This window comes from Lathyrus oleraceus, chromosome 7 (genome assembly GCF_024323335.1).
Source record: "Lathyrus oleraceus cultivar Zhongwan6 chromosome 7, CAAS_Psat_ZW6_1.0, whole genome shotgun sequence".
Classification (NCBI taxonomy): domain Eukaryota; kingdom Viridiplantae; phylum Streptophyta; class Magnoliopsida; order Fabales; family Fabaceae; genus Lathyrus; species Lathyrus oleraceus.
In genome coordinates, this window is record NC_066585.1 from 423,100,942 (window position 1) to 423,122,598 (window position 21,657).

The window sequence follows — 21,657 nt, forward strand, 5'->3', positions numbered from 1 at the left end:
TCAGTTTTCTATCAATCAGAGATGGATAGAGCTCAGCATAAGTCATCGGAATCGAGTCAAAAGTTACCCTTTTCCTCTCGTAGTTGTTGGTGCTGGTGTTATTGTTGTTTCGAGGCCGGTGGGCCTGTTGTTGTGGACGATGTTGTTGTTGTTATTGTTGTTGTTGATGATGGACTTCTCGAAAGGCAAGTGCTATATGAGCCACCTGGTGTTGGCTGAAGGTAAGACGCACATTCTTCCTCTTCACATAGGGCCTTCTTTTGATATGGGAGGACACAACATGTGCCTCTCTCTCCTTCTTCTTAGCAAAGCCCACATAACTCTTTGCTGAAGAATTGTCTTCCCTAGACAAACGTCCTTCGCGGACCCCTTCTTCCAGTCTCATTCCCATATTCACCATTTTGGTGAAGTCCGAGGGAGTACTGGCAATCATCCTTTCGTAGTAGAAAGAGCTCAAAGTCTTCAAAAAGATCTTTGTCATCTCCTTCTCTTCCAGGGGTGGCACTATCTGAGCTTCTAGTTCGCGCCATCTCTGGGCGTACTCCTTGAAGGTCTCTTTCTCTTTCTGGGACATTGCCCTTAACTGGTCCCTATCAGGAGCCATATCCACATTATAATTGTATTGCTTGACGAAGGCCTCGCCAAGTTCGTTGAAAGAGCGGATGTTCGCACTCTCCAAACCCATGTACCACCGGAGTGCGGCACTTGACAGGCTGTCCTGGAAGTAATGGATAAGCAGTTAGTCGTTATATGTTTGAGTTGACATCTTGCGAGCATACATCACTATATGGCTGAGCGGGCATGTGTTTCCCTTATATTTCTCAAATTCAGGTACTTTGAATTTAATAGGGATCTTCATGTTGGGCACTAGGCACAACTCAGAAGCACTCTTACCAAAGAGGTCCTTACCCCTCAGAGTCTTCAGTTCCTTGCGCAGCTCAAGGAATTGGTCTTTTATTTTGTTCATCTTTTCATAAATGTCTGGGCCCTCAGATGGCTCAGAATGATAGATGGTGTCTTCGACACGAGGTAAGGTATGCACAACGGGAGGTGGCACAAAAAGGACCGGGCTAGATGTCGGCAGAGAAGCGAGAGTAGGAGCAAAACCCTCAGACACAAAATTGGTGGGCATTCCCCAAGGGAACCCAACTGGCATAGAAGGCGCCAAATAGGTTGTTGCAGCAGGCATAGTCGAGGTAGCAACCTCAGAAATGACAGTCCTTTGGGGAAGAGTTGCAGGTGTAGGCGAAGCATGGCTCTGGGCGGCCAGTACTGACTACATCATGGCAGTCAGCCTAGCAACCTCTTCTTTCAGTTCCCGGTTCTCTTGCTTTAAGTTCTCCATGATCCTTGGATGGTTGGCCCTTGTGTTATACCGGTGAGTCAGCTTGTCTTCAAAATAAATGAAGAGCAAAGAGTTAGACCACTGATCAAGAGCTCAGAACAAAACCTGCTTATGCATATGATGCATGCAATGTTTGTGCATATGATTTATTTTTAAATCAGAGGAACTTTATAGAGATCTATTTGCAAATATTTGAAAATATTAATCTTTTAAGACATATATGGAATACTCATAGTAATGATATTTGGAAAATTTTTACACCAATGAAGTAGTACAGTTTTGGTAACCAAATACAATACAAGAGGAAAGGAGAATGAACATCCTATGGAGCCCTAGAAACAATCGTCCAAAGCTCTTGAGACCGGAAGATAAGCTGCACGAAGCCTCTTCACCTCTTGCTCATAAGCTACTTCCATACCTGCCTTCTCCTTGGCGAGCCGATCATACTTCCTTTTCCAAAACCTGGATTACTGAGGAAGAAGAGAAGTAACTACATCATCAGGCTCATCGATGACCTGATGCTCCAGAAATTCTATCACTGCATCTTTATCTCTGAGCTGCTGAAGAAGTTCCTCTCGCTCACGAACCCAAGCACGCGAACGGTCTTCATCTCTCAACTCCTCTACTCCTTGGTTAGGGAGGGTTGAAGGCCCAACCATAACCATAGGGGTAGGTCTCGGATAATCATAGAGCATGCGGTACTCAAAAGCTCTTTTCCTCACCCAAGAGGTGTAGGGTTCCAAAGCAATACAATTCTTCGGACCAAGCTCCTTCCTTCCATTCTTATGGATTTTGCGCCAGGCGCATACCATCCTCTCCTTCAAGTTATAGGGATCTTTACCCTCTTGAAAGAACACACCTTCCAACAAAATGTTGTTAGGTTTATCCTTTAAGGGGAACCCAAGCTGACGGCAGGCCAAAACAGGGTTGTAGTTAATTCCACCACATGTACCAAAAAGAGGCACATTGGAGAACTCACCACAAGAATCAATAATCTGGACGCCATCAGACACACGGTTATACCAAAAGATATCATCATTAGTGAGAGACGTAAGTCTCGCAGACCACCGTAGACATCCCTTGTTCTCCTTGAAGTCGAGCGTCTAAGGCAAGTGCGAAATAAACCACTTGTACAACAGAGGTAGACAACACACAATGGATCCACCACCCTTTGCATTCCACACATGCAAAGAGAAATAAGTGTCGCCCAACAAAGTCGGAACGAGATTAAGAGACGAGAAAATCCTAATAGCATTCACATCCACAAAATTGTCGATGTTAGGGAATAACACTAGCCCATATGTGAGAAGTACAAATATGGAATCAAAGGCGTACTCACTCACGGCCTTCCCAAACAAAGTAGTTTGGGCAATGAGAAAATCAGATGGGAGACCTTGAATTCCACCTTTGGTAGTCATATGAGCAACAATGTCAGATACATCTATATGAAGCATGTCAACAATCTCTTGGGAAGAAGGAATCCTCTCCAAACCACTGAACAGAAACTGATCCAATATAGGTATACCCATATGATAGGCATACTCCTCAAGTGTAGGAAAAAGCTGGAAATCCAGAAAAGTGAAGCACCGATACAGAGGATCATAGAACTGTACCAACACACTCATCAGTCCTTTATCCACCTTAGTAGAAAGAATAGACAAGAGCTTCCCATGGCGAGCTTTGAACTCCAAAGGTTCTAATACATAGGATGTAAAACTCCTTAACTCTTTCAAGTCGGGTTGTCTGAAACTGTACTTCTTTGTATTCCTTCTTTGCTTATCCATGTCTGAAAATTTGCAAATAGACCTCTTAAGTTCCTTGAAATTTTCATTGTTGATGATATGGATGCAAATGAATGCATGAATGCATGGATGCAACAATCACACTCAAGGATCAAGCAAGTCACACCACACAAAGGTCACGGGATGACTCAAGTCATCATCAATATCAGTCATCCATTTTGGTGGATTATGGTTCACACCTTATCAACACCCAAGTTCCATTGATATTGAGGATATACGAGAACAGATCAACCGTGAATCAAGGGTTTATTGTAAGTCGCGAGCATGGAGTCTCGGTTAAGAACCACCCAATGGGAGTGTACTATGGTTAAACCTGACGATCATGTTCTAAAAAAGGTCCCCATAGTCATCATCTCATCTTTCGGATATTATCGGATAAAATGACTACTCGTATTCCAAAAATATTCTCAAGAGAGACTCTTATGAGTGTAGTATCGCGTAACAATCGTATCAAATCTTACACTTGAACGACCTTCGCACTACGTCCTAAAATAGGCCAAGATGGGCTAGGTAATCTAAGGTCCTTGGCTTCTAAGGTTTATATTGGAAAGAGTAATGCCTAACCACGACTACTCGTGTGACATTATTGATCCCAACAAAACCTTCACCAAGTGAATGGGCTTGCAAGTCAACTTGCTAAGGAATAACTCCACACAGGTCAACAAGACTATGACATTCTCCTATCATAAGTGCACTCGAGTTCGGGTATAGAACTCATCTCACAAGAAGCTGTCGCATCCGCGAAAAACAACCGGCGGGAAAAGACACAGAGCCGCCACCGTGCGTTATTTATCCCAAAGGAGGGAAAGGAAACGCTCGAAGTAAACCTGAAAAAGGAAAGGAATGGTCTTACGACCAGAGATTGCAAGGGTACGGGAGTCGGTTACGCAAGGGGAAGGTATTAGCACCCCTCACGTCCGTCGTACTCGACGGGATCCACGCTCAAAAGAATAGAATAAGGTTGCTAAATAACTGCTCAAAGAATGCACACACACTGGAATAAAACACAGGATGAAAGAAGACTGAGAAAGCAGACTCGGCAGGATGTCGCATCCTGGGCCTACGTAGTTTGTCAGACACAAACATCAGAGTCAACGTAGTTCGGGGAAATGGGAAACGTGCTCGCTAGGACATCGCATCCTATGCATATGTATCTTCTCTAACGAGAGTAAGAATCAGAGCACTCGTAGCTCGGCTAATGCACGCCGAAACAAAACGCTGAAAGAAGACGCTGAGACGTCGAAAGAAACCACACAAACGCAAATAGGAAACGGAATGCCAATCGTTGGTCTTACATCCAACTCCACAAAAGAAACAGGAAACAGGTAGCCAATCAATGGTCTTACATCTAACTCCACAAACAACAAACAAACGGGAAACCGAATGCCAATAGAAGGACTTACATCAGACTCCGAACAAGCAAACGCAAAGAGGAAACGGAATGTCAATGACTGGTCTTACATCAGACTCCAAACACACACACAAGAGGGTGGAAAAAGAAAAGAGTCTCGATTGCAACTAGGGCAAGAGAAAAGGAATGTCTCGATCGCAACGAGGGCGAGAGAAAAGAATCACAACGAGGGCGAAAACCAGCAAGGGTTAGTGTTAGTCGTCAGTCAAACTCGACAAGACATCACATCTCGTGCCTACGTATCTCATCTGGACATGAGAATCAGAGTTGCCGTAGTTCGGCTAAACTATTTCTGTTTGTTTTGTGTTTTTTAGGTGAACAACATTACTACGCAATCTACCGGATGCTTGACCTTTGGAGACTTACTCACCTGTAGTAGAAGGAGTCAATGTGTCCTTAAGGGAAGATAATGTTTGTTTGTGTTTTAGGATGCTCACACAAGAAAGGAAGTCCTAGACGAAGGAACCGTGCTACCTTATTTGACATGCAAACGAGAGACTATGTGAAGTCTAGCAATCCTATGGGGATACAATCACACCACACAAAAACATATAACATGAAGTAAACACACCAACAAGGGGGCTCAAACATCAAGGGTGAGGCTTTAGTCAAGGGGTCATATCAACCTCGACAAACAAGTCGGGCTTTAGTCAAGGGGTCATATCAACCTCGACAAACAAGCCAACTGGAAGGGTATCTGAGGGCTCTTAACCACTGACATTGACCGTCAGGGTGAGCAGATGAAAGGTAATAAGGATTGGACCTCATAGCTCTTAACCCGGGCCTGGGTGAGCTTCAATCAATGAAAGCGTGGGGGTCCAGAATGAGGGACCCTATTCCGCTTGACCGACTCTGTACAAGATCTGGGGGACGTGTCCAAGAGCATCAGCACGTAGTGCGAGCTTAATGGACGACTCAAACGATTAGCAGGGGATTGATTGTTAATCCCTTCTATCTGCCAATTGCCTCTTCACTTAGGAGGACTTGAGTAACCATGCCTCGACAAGGAGGTCTTGAGCATAAAAGTAAACAAACACAGTCATTGCCTCTTAAGGAGGACTTCAGCCAAATGCCTGCCAAAAGAAACGACAGGGCTTCCAGACTACATGGAGTTAGAGGATGATTACCTAGGTGGTATTCCAACCACAAGCAAAGCACAACTCAAGCAATGAGCTAAGAGCGACTAAAGTACCTGTACAAAAGTCAAACAAGTCAATATTCACATTCAGATAAACCAAACAGACAATCAACAGCGTTACAACCAATATGCACACAAGGCAAGTCAACAACTCAAGTGAGTTCATCACCAATGACCTACAACACAACAAATGTTAGTTGACAAAGCAAATTTTCATCTCAAGTCATAAGATTGCATCAACCACTAGAGCTAATAGCTTGAACCTGAAATACAAAGCTCAAAAGATGAGTACAAACCACTAGTGCAAAAACTAGGGTCAAAGGCAAAGCAAAAAGTCAAAACAGAAATTGATTTTCTACATGAAGCACATTTAATCAAATGAGAACATGTCATAAAAAGGACCAAACTCAAATCCTAAGGCAAATCCATCTAATGATCATGCTAAGGCAAAGGCAATCATAAAGCACACAATTGGACATCAAGAGTAGAAATTCCATATTAAAACAGAAATGAATCAAATAACCATGGAAATTTTTATGTGCACATAATATGTTAAACACAATCATCATGCAAAAAATTGGAATCAAAAAAGCTCAATTGACATGTATATGAAAATGAACAAGAGCAACATCAAATTGTGTGACACACATTGTCACACCATACATTCATGTGTCCCAAACAGAGATGGAAAATGCTAAAAATGCCAAAACAATTCTCAAAAATCAAGAAACATGTTAAGAATCAGCATATCATATTTCAAAGCAATTGGCCAAAAAATGAGCATTTCACAAAAGAAATGGCACAACATGTCACATTTTGCATCATGTTCAAGCAATCCATCATATTCAAAAATCCAACAATGATAAAATCAGGAAATTGACAAAAACAAATAGTAGACATCAAAATGAACATGTAGGAAAAAATTCAATTCAATTTGGAGTTATTTTCAATTTGTTATGATTTTTGGAATTAACATGAAAATAATGACATAATATTGAAAACATGTGGAAAAAGCTATTGAAAATGAAGTGGAAACATGCATCAGGGAGGATCGAACCCAGGGCACATCAAAACGCCGCGTTTGGACTAATGAAGGAAATCAAAAGTGAAAAAATAAAATGTCATCGCTGGGAATCGAAGCGAGGTTGCAAGCGCGTTTCATTGAAACGCTGCGTTCCACTAACCAAAACGCTGCGTTTGGAGAGAAACTAAACCCTAGCCAATGCAACAGTAACAGACGGTGGAACGCGGTGGTTTCCACCGTCTTCTTCATTAAGTCCGGCGAGCATGAATGAAGAACAGTGCAGAAAATTTCCAGAAATTGAAGTGTTATATATGGTTCGAACCGTTGTATCACGAGGATCATGAATCTAACATTATTTAAGTCTAAAACTTCATAACAAAAGCAGATCGAGCTAAAACATTCATGAACACACAAACTTCAAATCAATATAACTCACTCAATTCTCAACCATTTTCAATAAAATTCACATCATAATTCTCAGTGCATCAAGGCCTATCTAATCATGGTAATAGAATTAAGAATTAAGATGATCGAATTTCCAACCTCTTGAAGAACACTGTATTGATTCAGGGGATTCAAGAGCCTAGCAACGTCCAGATCTTCTCCTTCACTTGTATGTTGAAGCTTTAGGCACGAATTGATGCTTGAAATGGCTTCAATCTTGATCAAATTGCAACTTCCATCTTCATGTTCTTGAGCTTGATGTGCACGAATCTTGGCCAAAATCTTCAATCCAGAGCTTGATCCTTCATCAATAACACTTGCTGAACACGATTATGCCATAAAATTCATGTGCTATGTGGAGAATTTTGAAGTTTCAATTGAGAGCAAAAATGGAGGGAAAACCAAAATCTAGATCTAGAATGTGTAAAAAAAAAGAAATTCTGTTAGAATTAAGCTTATATACTCCTCCCTAATCCTGTTGTAATTAAGTTTAAGCATGGCTAATGAAAGATTAATGAAATATGGGGTGTATGACCAAAAATTGAAAATGAGGGTGCATGGAGAAAATGGACGTGAACAGTACCATGTGGAGGTGTATTTTCACTTAAAATCAACTCATGAACACAATTGGATTGGAGTTTAGCTCATGTAATGCACCAAATTTAAATTACCAATTTTTCCTCCAAAATGAACTTGTGTAAGCCAATGATCATATGATTTTATTTCATGCAATGCAATGATAGATTTGGAAAATAATGGTCATGACATGCATTTTGCAAAAAGAGTGACTCCATTTGGAGTTTTGAATCAAAAGATATGGCTTGTTGAAGTTCCATGCACACTTGGTGATCATTTGCTCATAACTCCTCAACCATTCATCAGATACTCATGATCTTGGACTTTTTGGAAATGGGAGAGAAAGATCTTCAACTATCATGTTGACCAAAATTTCATTTTAAGCTTCTTTGATGTTGGAAAGTCAAGTTGAATGTGGTCCAAAAACTTGCCATTTTTGGAAACTTGAAATTACAGGTCACTTTCCATTTTGGGAAACTTTTGATCTGGCTTCAAAATCTTCAAGCCCCCAGTTGACTGCATAGTTGACTTGTATGGGCCTCAGATGACCTGAAAATGTACTGATGACTTTGGGCCTCTAACCCTTGGCAAAGTTGCTTCAAAATGAACCTTGGCTCATATAAGCTCTTTAGAACAACCATGTGGCTTTCATCTCAAGGAAAAAACTTGCCCTTTTGCACTGATGAATCTCTTGATGCCAATGCTGGCTGCCAAGATGCAATGCAATATGAAATGATATATGACCTAAAAAATGAAATGAATGCATGAATGGGGGTGCAAATTTGAGGTGCTACAGAAACCACCAAGCATACAAGCAATTGATATATATCAGGAAATTCATACATTACAAACAATACAGTCATCCCAAATTTGCACAAAAATATGTCACAAACATTCGACACACATAAGCAAAAAGTAGGCTAAACCCACTAGGAAATGTTTAAGCTTTCCCCCAGCAGAGTCGCCACTTTTCTGTAGCGGGGTATTTGTTACCTTATGATTTATTGACTAAACCAAAAGTAAACATACAATTCGAGTCGCCACCGCACTTTTATTTGTCAAAAGGAAAGGCTAAAAAGAAAACAAAAGCCAAGTAAAAAGTTTTATCAAATCAAAAACTAATAGAAATGTCAGAGATCTAGGTAAGGGGGTTGGTTATGAAATGGGAAGGTTTTAAGCACCCAAAACATCCTTAGTACTCTAAGGGAACCTCTTTTTGCAAATGTGTGTTGTAGGTTGGTATTTGCGAGAATATGTGCAAAAGATTGAGGAGATGAGAAGAGAATATATTATATTTACAATTTTGTTGTTTGAATGGATGAACCCATTGCCTACGTACCATCACAAAGGTAGGATCAAAACCTCGTAGTTCGGGGTAAAAATCTCAAAGATTGGTGAATTGATTTGATCAAAAGCCTTAAGGTCTTTTGTTATCAAAGGGAGAAAACTCTACCTAAACCAACAATCCACCATGTGAGGAGAGCTTCAACATACTAGTGAGGGGTTGACCCTATAATAAGTGTGGAAGACTTATAGTCCAATCACTAAGGATAAGGTGAGGTTTACATCAACCATTATGATAACTCAAACCTATGACTAATGTTCATGAAACATTTTAACAAAGGTGGCCATTGGAACCACAAAAATAACTTGAAGTGAGTTGCATTTACAAGTTAAGTGTATTTACAAAGTGAAGTCAAAGTGGAATTAAGGTTCATTCACAATGAGTATTAATGAAAAGATTTTGAAAAGTCAAAGGCATAATAGGTTTCTAATTTGAAAACAAGGTCAAAGTTTGCACAAAGAGAGTTTGGCTTAGGTTAGAGTGGAGAGAAGAAGAGAAGGGTTAGTCCTAAAGCATACAAAGATAAAGAGAGAGGATAAAACCCTTGGAGTTCCTTTTCTTCAAATCATAGAGATGATTCAAGATGCTTCTTTCCTTTGGACTTAGCAAACACACAAGCAATCACACAAATATATCCAAGCTCCTAGAATCTCCATTTGGCTTGTCTCTATTAACTTGGCTAATCATGACAATGGTCCTTCTTACTATCTCAAGATGGAATCCCTAACACACAAGAGCAAACATCAAAAAGTTCACAACACAATAAGAGGAGTGGACAAAGAACAAGTTTAGATTATGGGTCCTTTGAAGTCAACTTTGAAATTTAGCATTCTAAAGGCATGAGGCCTAGTTGCTCTTGAACTCCTTTAAGCATAGGTAAGTCGTAATTCTAAGTCCTTTCTCCCTTTTGCATTGGATTCACACAAAACAAAAGCAAAACCAACACAAGACAACAATATATTTATATACAATAATGAGCTCAAATGAGCAAAAGGAAAATGGCATAAACATAAAATATATGCTCAAGTGAGCAAAGGGAAAAGCAATATGAATAAATGAGCAAGAAGGTAAATTGCATTAAAGTAAATTGCAAGAAATTAAATGCTCAAATTAAAGTTAGTAGTTAGTATGTCATAAGACAATTTAGCGCTATGTTAAGCAATCGTAAGTGGACTAATATAGTAGTCATACCTATCTGAGGCCGATCAATAAAACTATAGGCAAATAAACACAAGTTAGAGATCATGACTAGTAAGCCAAGCTCCTACAACTTGCCATGCCAAAAGAAAAGAGGAAAGCCTTGTATGGACTTTAGGTTTTTTGCTTGACCAAGAAGCAACCTATCTTGGACACAAAGCAACTCACTTGATCTTGGATCAAGTTGAGTTTGATTTGGATCAAAGAAGGTTAAGCCTCTCATATGTCAAGACCAACCATAAGACATTAACTCATTGTCCAAAATTAAAAAGAAAGTGAGATGAAGATGAAATGGATGGAAAGAGAAATAAAGTGTCAAACACAATTGGTCAAATGTGAATCAAATCATCATCAACAAATGCTAAACAGAAGAGAAATGAAGGTTAGAAGTCAACAAGTCAAACATATTTTTTTGGTATTTTTGGAATTAAAATAAATGCAAAATTAAAATGGACAAAATATGGTCAAACCTCAAATTCAATTCAAATCAACTTCAACAAGTCCAATTAAATTCTCATAGGTCTAACATGGTCAAACAAGCTTTGGCAATTTTTTTCAACAACTTTTGAAATCAGAAACTATTTTAAAACAATTAAACACAATAAAAATAACACAATATAAATTAAAATCTCAAATAAATCTCAAATCAATTAAGAAATTGATGAGACTATTTTTCATTGACTCATCATGATCCATATGTGTTAAGAAAATATTTTTGGAATTTTCAGATATCAAAAAGTATTTAAAATGAATTAAAAACTATTGAAAACCAAATAATTCACAAAAAATATTAAATGAAGTCACAAAAATAATTAAAAATCAAAATATGAAACTAGATTTTTCAAGAAAATTTTTGGTGTTGGTCTCATATTTTTGTGACTTCAAATAAAATATTTATGAATTTTTAAAAATAAAAGGAAATAAATGAAATTAAAACAAAAATAATGAAAATAGGAAAAACCAGCTCCCTTGGATCATTCATTAAATGATGTGGCCATGATCTGAGGGCTTAGAAGCGTTGATGCACGAAAGACCAAAGTCAAGCGCGCCACATATGGAATTAAAACAAGACAACACGATCAAAGGCTGAGATTATAACGTTTGAACACAATCCAACGGATCTGAGGCTCCCACGTGGGGATGGTGGTGGAAACCACCATCTTCTCCGGCCAGAGAACTAATTCCGGCCACCAAGCGCAGGGATTTCAACCTTAATGAAAATGAAAAACAATGGTATCAAAATGAAGCTGGGGTGCTGTACATCACCCCTGTAACCTTGGATCTTCCTCAATGTTTCTATTTAGAGAGAAACAAGAGCTTGAAGATCATGGTGTTTGATATGAAATGTCACGAGTCATAAAATTAAGACCACTACTGGCCTGCCTCTTGCTTGAGGACTTCAGAAAACAGTTCAAACTCAAGCAATTCACATAGTATAGCAAGATCCAGATTAAAATAGTTTGGTGATATACCTCTGAAATGCAGCTTTAAACAACACGATCTCTCCAAGCTTTTGATCCAAATTTGGTCTGGAGATGTAATGATGATGCAAGGCTAAGGAATTAAGACTTGAAGATCAACTAATGATGTTGAAATTCAAGCTTGAAATTGAAAATGAAAACTGAAATTCCTTTGAGTGAGGGTTGGGTTTCCAATTCAACAGAGTTTCAGATCTCCTTCAGGTTGATTTTTGAATGAGAAAGCACCTCTATTTATAGTCGAACTTGATGTAAGGAGGTGTTTTGCTCGTGTGCATGAAAATTGGACCTTCCATGCATGGGCCTGTACAGCCGCGTGCAAAGCCCAAAAGTGAATGGAAATGCATGCTGAGATCAACTGCAAGTGATTTGGATCTGTAATTTGAGTTGCATTGGCTTGCACATGATGTTATGATGTGAATTGCATAATTGAACATAAACAATGAACTCTTCGAAACTCCCACATGCAAAATCCAAAAATGGTCATGTGAGTAATGGTTAGAAAGCTCTTGGAATAAGGAACAAAAGTTATGTTGGGAAAAAATCCATTTGGAGTTTTGAAATTTATGAAAACTGGCTTTGAAGTTTGGGGTACAAAACATGTCTAGGTTCCCTTTGAAATTTTTTGCCAAAAGTGAGCAACTTCAAGCCCTTCTGTTTCAATGATGCAAGCCTCTAATGGACAAATCTTCAACATCAAAGTTGTATATCTTTTCAAGATTATCAATTTAGACTTAAATGTTGCGTCATTTGAATTTTTAATGAGAAAGTTATGGGCACTTGAAGTTGGACATTTTTCAAATTCAATGGCTTTGGTCCAAAGTGACCTATAATGTTTTGTATTATAACATGTGTTTATTTTAGGATTATGAAATTTTGTCAACCATAACATTTGAAAAAGACATCTTAAGCTTTCCAATGCATTTGGTATCACCTCAAAATCATACAAATTATGGAAGTTAGGTCCTTGGAAAGTTGACCCAAAATTAGGGTTTCAGTCAAAATGACCTATAATGTTTTGACATGAATGATAACCTTCCAAGTTTCAAATGGATTTTTTATGAACATGAAATTTGTACATATGGTTCTTAAGAACATTGTTTCTCTTGGGGTCATCTTCATTTGTCAAACACATCACAAGTTGTGTCTCAGTGATCCTCAGTTTAGTCAAATGACTTGACTGGTCAACTTCTCAAGGACAAACTTCAAATCTTGATGAATGAATGATTGAGGATACTCAAATAGGATCATATATGCATAAAATAATGAAATAACTTCCCTTTATTGAATTTGATCATAGGTTAAAGTTGCTTCATGAGCAAGGCACAATTAATGCACAGTTGAATTAGGGTTTCCTTGGGAAACAATCCTTAAGCCCTTTGGGTTATCTTGATAAAATTGGCAAATTGAGACACTTGGGAGACATATATGATGATTAGGAACTTTGTGGACCATTGTCATGCCTTTTCTCATCTTCATCTAGCCACTTCATTGAGCTTAGGAGCCTCCTATGAGCATAGGAGCACATGATCACTTGAGCTTCAAAACAAAAAAAGTTAGTGACATGTTTTTGTGCTTTTGGTTAGTATACAAAATAAGAAAATCAATAATATACAAGTCAAGCATGCTTGGTGGTCTCAAACCACTCACACAAATCCCACCCCTAGGGTAAATGAGCCATACATGCTATGATCCTTGAGGCAATGCAATGAGCAATGATATGACACCATGAGGGATCTTAGGGCTAAAATTAGGGTCTTACACCAAGCATGAAAAGTAATTTTCTCAACATATGACAGTTGGTTAAAAAGAATTACAGAGTGTCGATTGAAGACAAGATGATGAGAGTTCTTGACTCAGGAGGAAGGTTAATCTTGAAGGCTCTCATGTCTCAAAATAGATCCTTTGGAATTAAACTTAATGCGATAGAGCATAAGTGCCTTGCAACTGCAGCTAGCAGGGATGAAAGGATATGGTATTATAGACTTGACCATCTCAACTTCAAATACATCAAAGATTTGAAAATAATAAAAATGGTTTCAGGGTTACCAAATATTGACGTTCCAAATGAAGTGTGTGAGGAATGTGTGCAGGAAAAGCATCACAAGAACAACTTTAGCAAGGATGCATGAAGAGTGTCGAAGGAAATTCTTGAAATCATATACTCTAATGCATGTGGTCCTATCTAGTTGAATTTGTTTGAAGGTAATAGATACTTTGTCACATTCATAGATGATTTCAGTAAAAAATTGTTAGTTCTGTGTTTTTATGATTGGCAACAATTTTGTTAAAACTTCTATCACAACAAGATGTTGAGCAAGATGTCGTGACATATTGATCAGACATCTTTGCATGTTTTATTTTACTTCTTGGAAGACTTATTTTATTATGAGATATCAGAAGATTCTCTGAATATTTAGATATCATATTGGATTGTCCAAGAAGGTTTATTTTAGGAACTCTTGTTTCGCTTCCATATGTGCACTTGTTTCAGAAAAAGGGACGTTGAGAAATTTTAAGGAAACATTAGATCCTATTTGATTTAATTTTGCAGAATCTTTTGCAGATTGGATGTCAAAACATTTAAGGAGACATTTGATTGTATTATGTAGAAGATTGTGCAGACTGGATATCGAAAAATTTATGGAGACATCAAATTTGATTCTGCAGAAGATTGTGCAGACTGGATATCAAAACATTTATGGAGATATCAGATTTGATTCTGCAGAACAAATGTCAAAACATTTAAGTAAACATTTGATTTGATTTTGCAGAAGATTGTGCAGACTAGATGTCGAAACATTTACGGAGACATCAGATTCGGCTATGCATAATGGATGTCAAAACATTTAAGGAGACATCAGATTTGATTTGATCAGATATTATGCAGATCAGATGTCAAAACATTTAAGGAGACATCAGTTATGATTTGATTTGTTCTGGATCTGCTGATTTTTTAGCCTGAAGCCCATGCTATTTTGGGGCTATTTAAAGGGTGATTTTGAACCTAAGAAAACAAGGAAGTTGCGCTGGAAATTGTCATTGTTAGGGTTGAGTTGTCTTTTTTTATTTGTGAGCCATTCTAGCATCTCTTTGATACTTTAATTGGATTGAGTTTATTGAGTTGTAATTGTGAATCACTCATGAGCATTTAAGCAAGAGTGCATTTTGTTTCATTGGAAGTGTGTCTTCTGTTCATTGATTGTTTTTCAGTTGTTGTCACTGTTGTGTAATTAAAGGAAAGTGAGAAGGGTCTCATATCTAGGAGAGTATTAGAAATAAATTCCAAGGGTAGTGATTAGGTGAGAAGTTTGTAAAACTAGAGGTTGATTAGAACTTCAAACTAATACTATTATAGTGGATTTCCTTCCTAGCTTGGATGCCCCCAGATGTAGGTCACGTTGCACCGAACTGGGTTAAGAGTTGACCTGTCTTATTTTCTTCTTGCTTTTTACACTTTTATTGTTTCTGGTGTGATATGTCTTGAATCTGGTGTCGTGACATCGTATACAACATATGTTATCTGCATGATTGTTTATGGTGTGACATATCCTGATCTTCATGTCGTGACATTGTATACGACATCTACTATCTACTTACTGTTATTATTGTGTGTAGTCCTTATATTAGTTCCGTGACATCGCATACGACATCTGATATCTGCTTACCAGAATTTTCAAATGGTATTAGAGCATGCATCCTGCTCTGTTTCTGGGTGAGATCTGAGGAAAATACTTTCTGGTACCATGGAAGGAGGATTTGTTAACAGACTACCCATTTTAGATGGCACCAACTATGATTATTGGAAGGCACCTATGGTGGCATTCCTAAAATATATGGATAGCAAGACTTCAAAAGTTTCCATCAAGGGTTGGGAACATCCTATTGTGAAGGAAAAGGATAGGAAGGTTACTACTGATGTGAAGCCTAAAGAGGATTGGTCTAAGGAATAAGATGAACTGGTTCTTAGAAACTCTAAATCTTTGAATGCTCTATTCAATGGGGTTGACAAAAACATATTCAAGTTAATAAACACCTATATTGTGGCTAAATATGCATGGCAAATTCTCAGAACCACCCATGATGGCACATCTAAAGTAAAGATGTCTAGACTTCAACTTCTCACTACCAGATTTGAGAATCTAAAGATGAAAGATGATGATATTATTCATAATTTTCACATGAATGTTCTTGAAATTACAAATTCATCTAGTGCCTTGGGAGAGAAGATGTCAGAAGAAAAGATGGTTAGAAAAATTCTCAGGTCCCTACCTAAGAAATTTGACAGGAAGGTCACAACCATTGAAGAAGCCCAAGGCATCAGCAACATGAGAGTAGATGAACTTGTTGGGTCACTCCAAACTTTTGAATTTGGTATTAGTGACGAATATTAAAAGAAGAACAAGAGCATAGCTTTTGTATCAAACACTGAAGATGAAGAGGATCAATGTGACTTGGATACTAATGAGTGAATGTATATTGCTATTGTACTGCTTAAGAGCCAATTCAACAAGGTGCTGAAGGGAATGGATAGGAAGTCAAGACTAAATGTCAAGAATATCTCATCTCACATCAGCAAGAATAGTGATTCCCAGAGAAAAGCAAGAACAAAAGAAAAGCCCAATCAAGGAAAAGGTATTCAGTGTCATGAATGTGAGGGTTTTGGTCACACTAGATCAAAATGTCCCACGTGTCTCAAGAAACAAAAGAAGGGCTTGTTTGTTTCTTCGTCTGATGATTTTGAAGGTGAAACTGACGATGAAACTGCTAAGCATGTTACAACTTTCACTGGTAGATATGAATCTGAAGGTGAAACTGATGATGAAACTGCTAAGCATGTTATAGCTTTCACAGGTAGATATGTTATAGGATGAAAAAGAAAAACTTTTATCTATTGTCACTGATCTTGAAAATGAGGTAACTCTATTGTCTTCTAAACTTGAAAACATGACCAAATCCATAAGAATGTTAAACAATGAGTATGATATGCTAGATGAAATTCTTCAAGTTGGAAAAGAGGATGTAAACTTAAAAGGTATATGTTTTAATTACCAATATCAAAATAAATAAGGAAAACCCCCTGTGACAAAATTTATCCCTCCAGAAAGGAAGAATGAGCCCATGATGTCCGACCAAATGTTACAACATCCTTCTAGACATTTGAAAACTCAAACTAAAGTCAAGTTTTTGCCTTTGAAATATCATTATTATGGTAAATATGGACATATAAAGCCTTTCTGCTATAGACTGCATGGTTATCCAAAACATCCAACACATCCTAGGGCTAATCATGTAAAGATTTAAACTAGAAAGAAGTGGAAAACTAAGGTTGTTCCACATGAAACTACTTGTTCTTCCATATGTCTAATGTCCAAAGAAGGTGAAGTCAAGTTGTGGCACTAGAAGCTTGGACATCTGAATCTCAAAGGGATATCTCTTGGTCACTCTACAAATAGTAGAGCTTACAGGGTATTTAACTCTAGAACCAAGGGCATGATGGAATCCATTAATGTTGTGGTTGATGATTCTATTAATGTAAAAGGGACTGATGTCGATGAAGATGTTGGAACATCATCTCAGCAGACTGATGCTTTGGAAAATAATGAAGACATAGAGTCAAATATTGAGCCAACAAGGAATGAATCATACGCTTTTACTGACATCTGAGCTGTTTGTTTTTTTGTTTTATTTTGTATGTTTTTTGTGGGCCTTTTCCCTGAGTATTGCACCTTTGTGTGCCATGGTCTGTACATCTAAATAACATGTCCTACTACTGGTTTTATTTATTGTTTTGTTGCCATTGATGAATTTCTGCTTGGTTTGTCATATTCTGACTAAAAAGGGAGAGTAGATAGGGAAGAGTTGTTCTAGTTGTGCTTTTGATTTATTTTATTCTCTATCTGAAGGTTGTTTCTTTGAGGAGGAGTATGTTTTCTGTGTAACAGGGGGAGTTATTTATGTGTTGTTGATCATGACATTCAGGGGGAGTTTGATCTGTTTGTGCTTAGGTTGTTATGTGCTTGCTGTGATGTCATACAGAATGTCTTGACATTTTGTTTCTGAAGGAGGCTTGGAGTGTGATAGTTTATTTGTCTCTATGTCTTTTCTGTAAGGCTGGGTTTCTACTACTTATTTATGTTGCGTGTGCCTCTGATATGTCTTGGTGTTATACCAAGTGTTTGGTTTTGTGCTTGTGATTATTGTTGTTGTTTTATCTTTTCTCCAGTTATATGATGCCAAGGTTGTTTTAGCCAAAATTTGCCAAAGGGGGAGATTGTTAGTTCTGTGTTTTTATGATTGGCATCAATTTTGTTAAAACTTGTATCACAACAAGATGTTGAGCAAGATGTCATGACATGTTGATCATACATCTTTGCATGCTTTGTTTTACTTCTTTGAAGTCTTATTTTCTTATGAGATATTTGAAGATTCCCTAAATATTTAGCTATCATATATGATTGTCCAAGAAGGTTTATTTTAGGAAATCTTGTTTCATTTCCAGTTGTGCACTTGTTTCACAAAAAGGGATGTTGAGACATTTTAAGGAAGCATTAGATCAAATTTGATTTGATTCTGCAGAATATTTTACAGATTGGATGTCGAAACATTTAAGGAAACCTTCGATCTTATTCTGTAGAAGATTGTGTAGACTAGATGTTGAAACATTTATGGAGACATCAGATTTGATTATGTAGAAGATTGTGTAGACTGGATGTCAAAACATTTATGGAGACATCATATTTGATTTTGCAGAACAAATGTAAAAACATTTAAGGAAACATTTGATTTGATTATGCAGAAGATTGTGTAGACTAGAGGTCGAAACATTTATGGAGACGTCAAATTTGATTTTGCATAATGGATGCAAAAACATTTAAGGAGACATCATATTTGATGTTATTCTGGGGCTATTGGGTGATTCTAAACCTAAGAAAACAAGGAAGTTGCGCTGGAAATTGTCATTGTTAGGGTTTAGTTGTCTTTTGTTATTTGTGATCCATTCTAGTATCTCTTTGATACTCTAATTGGATTGAGTTTATTGAGTTGTAATTATGAATCACTCATGAGCTTTTAAGCAAGAGTGTGTTCTTTTTCATTGGAAGTGTGTCTTCTATTCTTTGATTGTTTTTCAGTTGTTATCATTATTGTGTAATTGAAGGGAAGTGAGAAGGGTCTCATATCTAGGAGAGTCTTAGATAGAAATTCCACGGGTAGTGATTAACCAGGGGTTGTTTAGAAATTCAAACTAATATTATTATAGTGGATTTTCTTCCTGGCTTGGATGCCCCCAGATGTATGTGATGTTGCACCGAACTGGGTTAATAATTGATCTGTGTTATTTTCTTCCTTCTTTTTACACTGTTATTGTTTCTGGTGTGACATGTCCTGAACTTGGTGTCGTGACATTGTATACAACATTTGTTAGCTGCATGATTGTTTCTGGTGTGACATGTTCTATTCCTGGTGTCGTGACATCATATACGACATTTGTTATCTGTTTACTATTATTGGTGTGCCAAGTCCTGATATTAGTGTTGTGACATCACATACGACATCTGATATATGCATACCAGAATTTTCAAAAAAAATGGACTTACCTGATAAACAAGAAAAGTGGAGTGATTGAGGTATTTGCCAAGTTTAAATCCATGGTCGAAAGAGAAAGTGGTCAAAAAATCAAGATTATAATGACTGATGGTGGTGGAGAAAATTTATCGAAAGTCTTCAACACATTATGTGAGAATGATGGGATTATGCATGAGGTAGTGCCAGCCTACAATCCACAACAGAATGTAATTGCAGAAAGGAAGAATAAAACCATCATGAATATGGTGAGAAGTATGTTGAAAGGAAAGCATCAACCCAAATAGTTATGGGGAGAAGTTATGTTGATTGTGTCATACCCTAAAATTTGCCCACCCTTTTTCACTTTTCATCTGAATTTTGATTTGAGGTTCATCTTCCCACATTCATACCAAAATACATGTACATCATTCATTTATATTAACACTTTCAAACATACATCACTGATTCAAAGTTTATGGTACTCATATTCTACAAAGGCTAGGGTTTGCACAATCTTCAACCCTAGGGATTATAGAGATTGTGTCATGGTATGCCCATTGATCATATGGTTTACATAGGGGTGTTGGAAACCCTAGTTTCTTGGTTCATGTTATTGGTGGACCATTTGGTTTAGAAATCTTACTTCTTTGTTTAAGGACCTTGATTGTATGGTTTTCATCTTGATATTGGCCTAACTATGGAACCCTAGTTCATGGAGTGTGGTATATGATCACTTTGATTTGCACCATGCCATTATTATGTGGAATTTTTCATCAAGTTTAATCATTTGTTGACCATGTCTATGTGCTTGATGATTCACTTGATCCAAGGCTTTGTTATTCAAGTCCCACTCCATATTTCATTCAAGTCATGTTGCATCCTAGTTGCCATTGTTGGTCCATTGGTTCTTGTTTTATCACACATTCAAAGTCCATTGATTCAATTCCATTGTGTATTCATTGGTTCATGTTTCATAGTGCATTCGTGGTCTATTTTATCATGATTCATCATTCATCCCTAGTCTATTGATATTTGATTCATGGTGCATCCCAAGTCCATTTATTCAAGTTTATAATCCATTCAAAGGTCATGGTTTCAAGCTTTGGTTTAAGCATGGATTTTGGAGGGAAAACTCAATTTTGAAAGTAAAGAATTTCATTGAATCTAAAGGGCTATTTCCATTCAAAAATTCAATTCATTCATATAAGTATCAATTTACAATAATCATACAAAAAATTACAAGAAAATATAAAGTTTGGCCTACAATTGACTTTTGGTCAATTGTTGACTCTTTGGTGAACAAGTTGACCAAAGTCACATGACTAAGTTCCATGGTCCTAACCCTAATTTCCATATTACGTCTTCATTAGTTTTTATTCTTCCACTTGGATTGCATGACCAAACACTTTCTTCTTGTGCAAACAACTTTGGTTTCTTTAATTTACCATCATGAACTTTCATGCCAAGCCTTCTTGAATCATGGCCAACGAACAAGCTTTGCATCATTCTAACAGCCCTGCATTCAATGCATTACTGAATCAATTACAATATTGCATAAGATAATGTCAAGTGGCATTCATTCAAACACATGTTAAATCATCCATTCAAACACATATTGACGCATTCACTTAAACATAATAAGGCACTTATTCATGTAGCATACATAGCATAACATCCCCTACTTCTATGATAGTCCATGACCATTTTTAAAACAAGCCAAGACATATCAATACCATAGTCATGTAGCAGGCCTAACATACATGTACAAACCAATATGAAACATTTATACCATACATTCAAAATGATTCAACATAGCCATAACAAAATTCACATCACATACCAATTCACATAGCAGCTAACTATTGACTATCATACTAAATATTTCTAATAGTAACTCTATCATAACATACATGCTAGCAAACAATACATCATAGCAGGCAATGTAAACCATTCAACTAGTATGCCATAACATAAAATCAAGCAACTAGCTGCTCAAGCATACATACATATATGACATTCACTGCAACATGATCATTTTAATAGAGATTTAGCAGGGGTCATAATTTTACTAACAACAATTTAACATTTGCAGCAGTACAACCATTTCATGAGCCTATACTAGTGACTAATTTTACAAGACAACTAATCCATCACATACTAATTGCCACTTAACAACAATTAACATAACAAGGCTGATTTACTAACTGGACGAGAAATAGACTTAACAAAAATTTAATAACCACAACTAACATCAAATAGTTTTTTAACAGAAATCAATCCCACATTGCTAACTGAACTAACAGTTTGTTCTGAATTTGAATCACAAACCTA

The 21,657-nt window shown here is 37.3% G+C and overlaps 1 pseudogene; it reads left to right on the forward strand.

The window, feature by feature from the left end:
- LOC127104165 (uncharacterized) overlaps positions 1-17,427 on the forward strand; it is a 69,116-nt pseudogene extending 51,689 nt beyond the window's left edge.
- Positions 17,428-21,657: the final 4,230 nt, after the last annotated feature.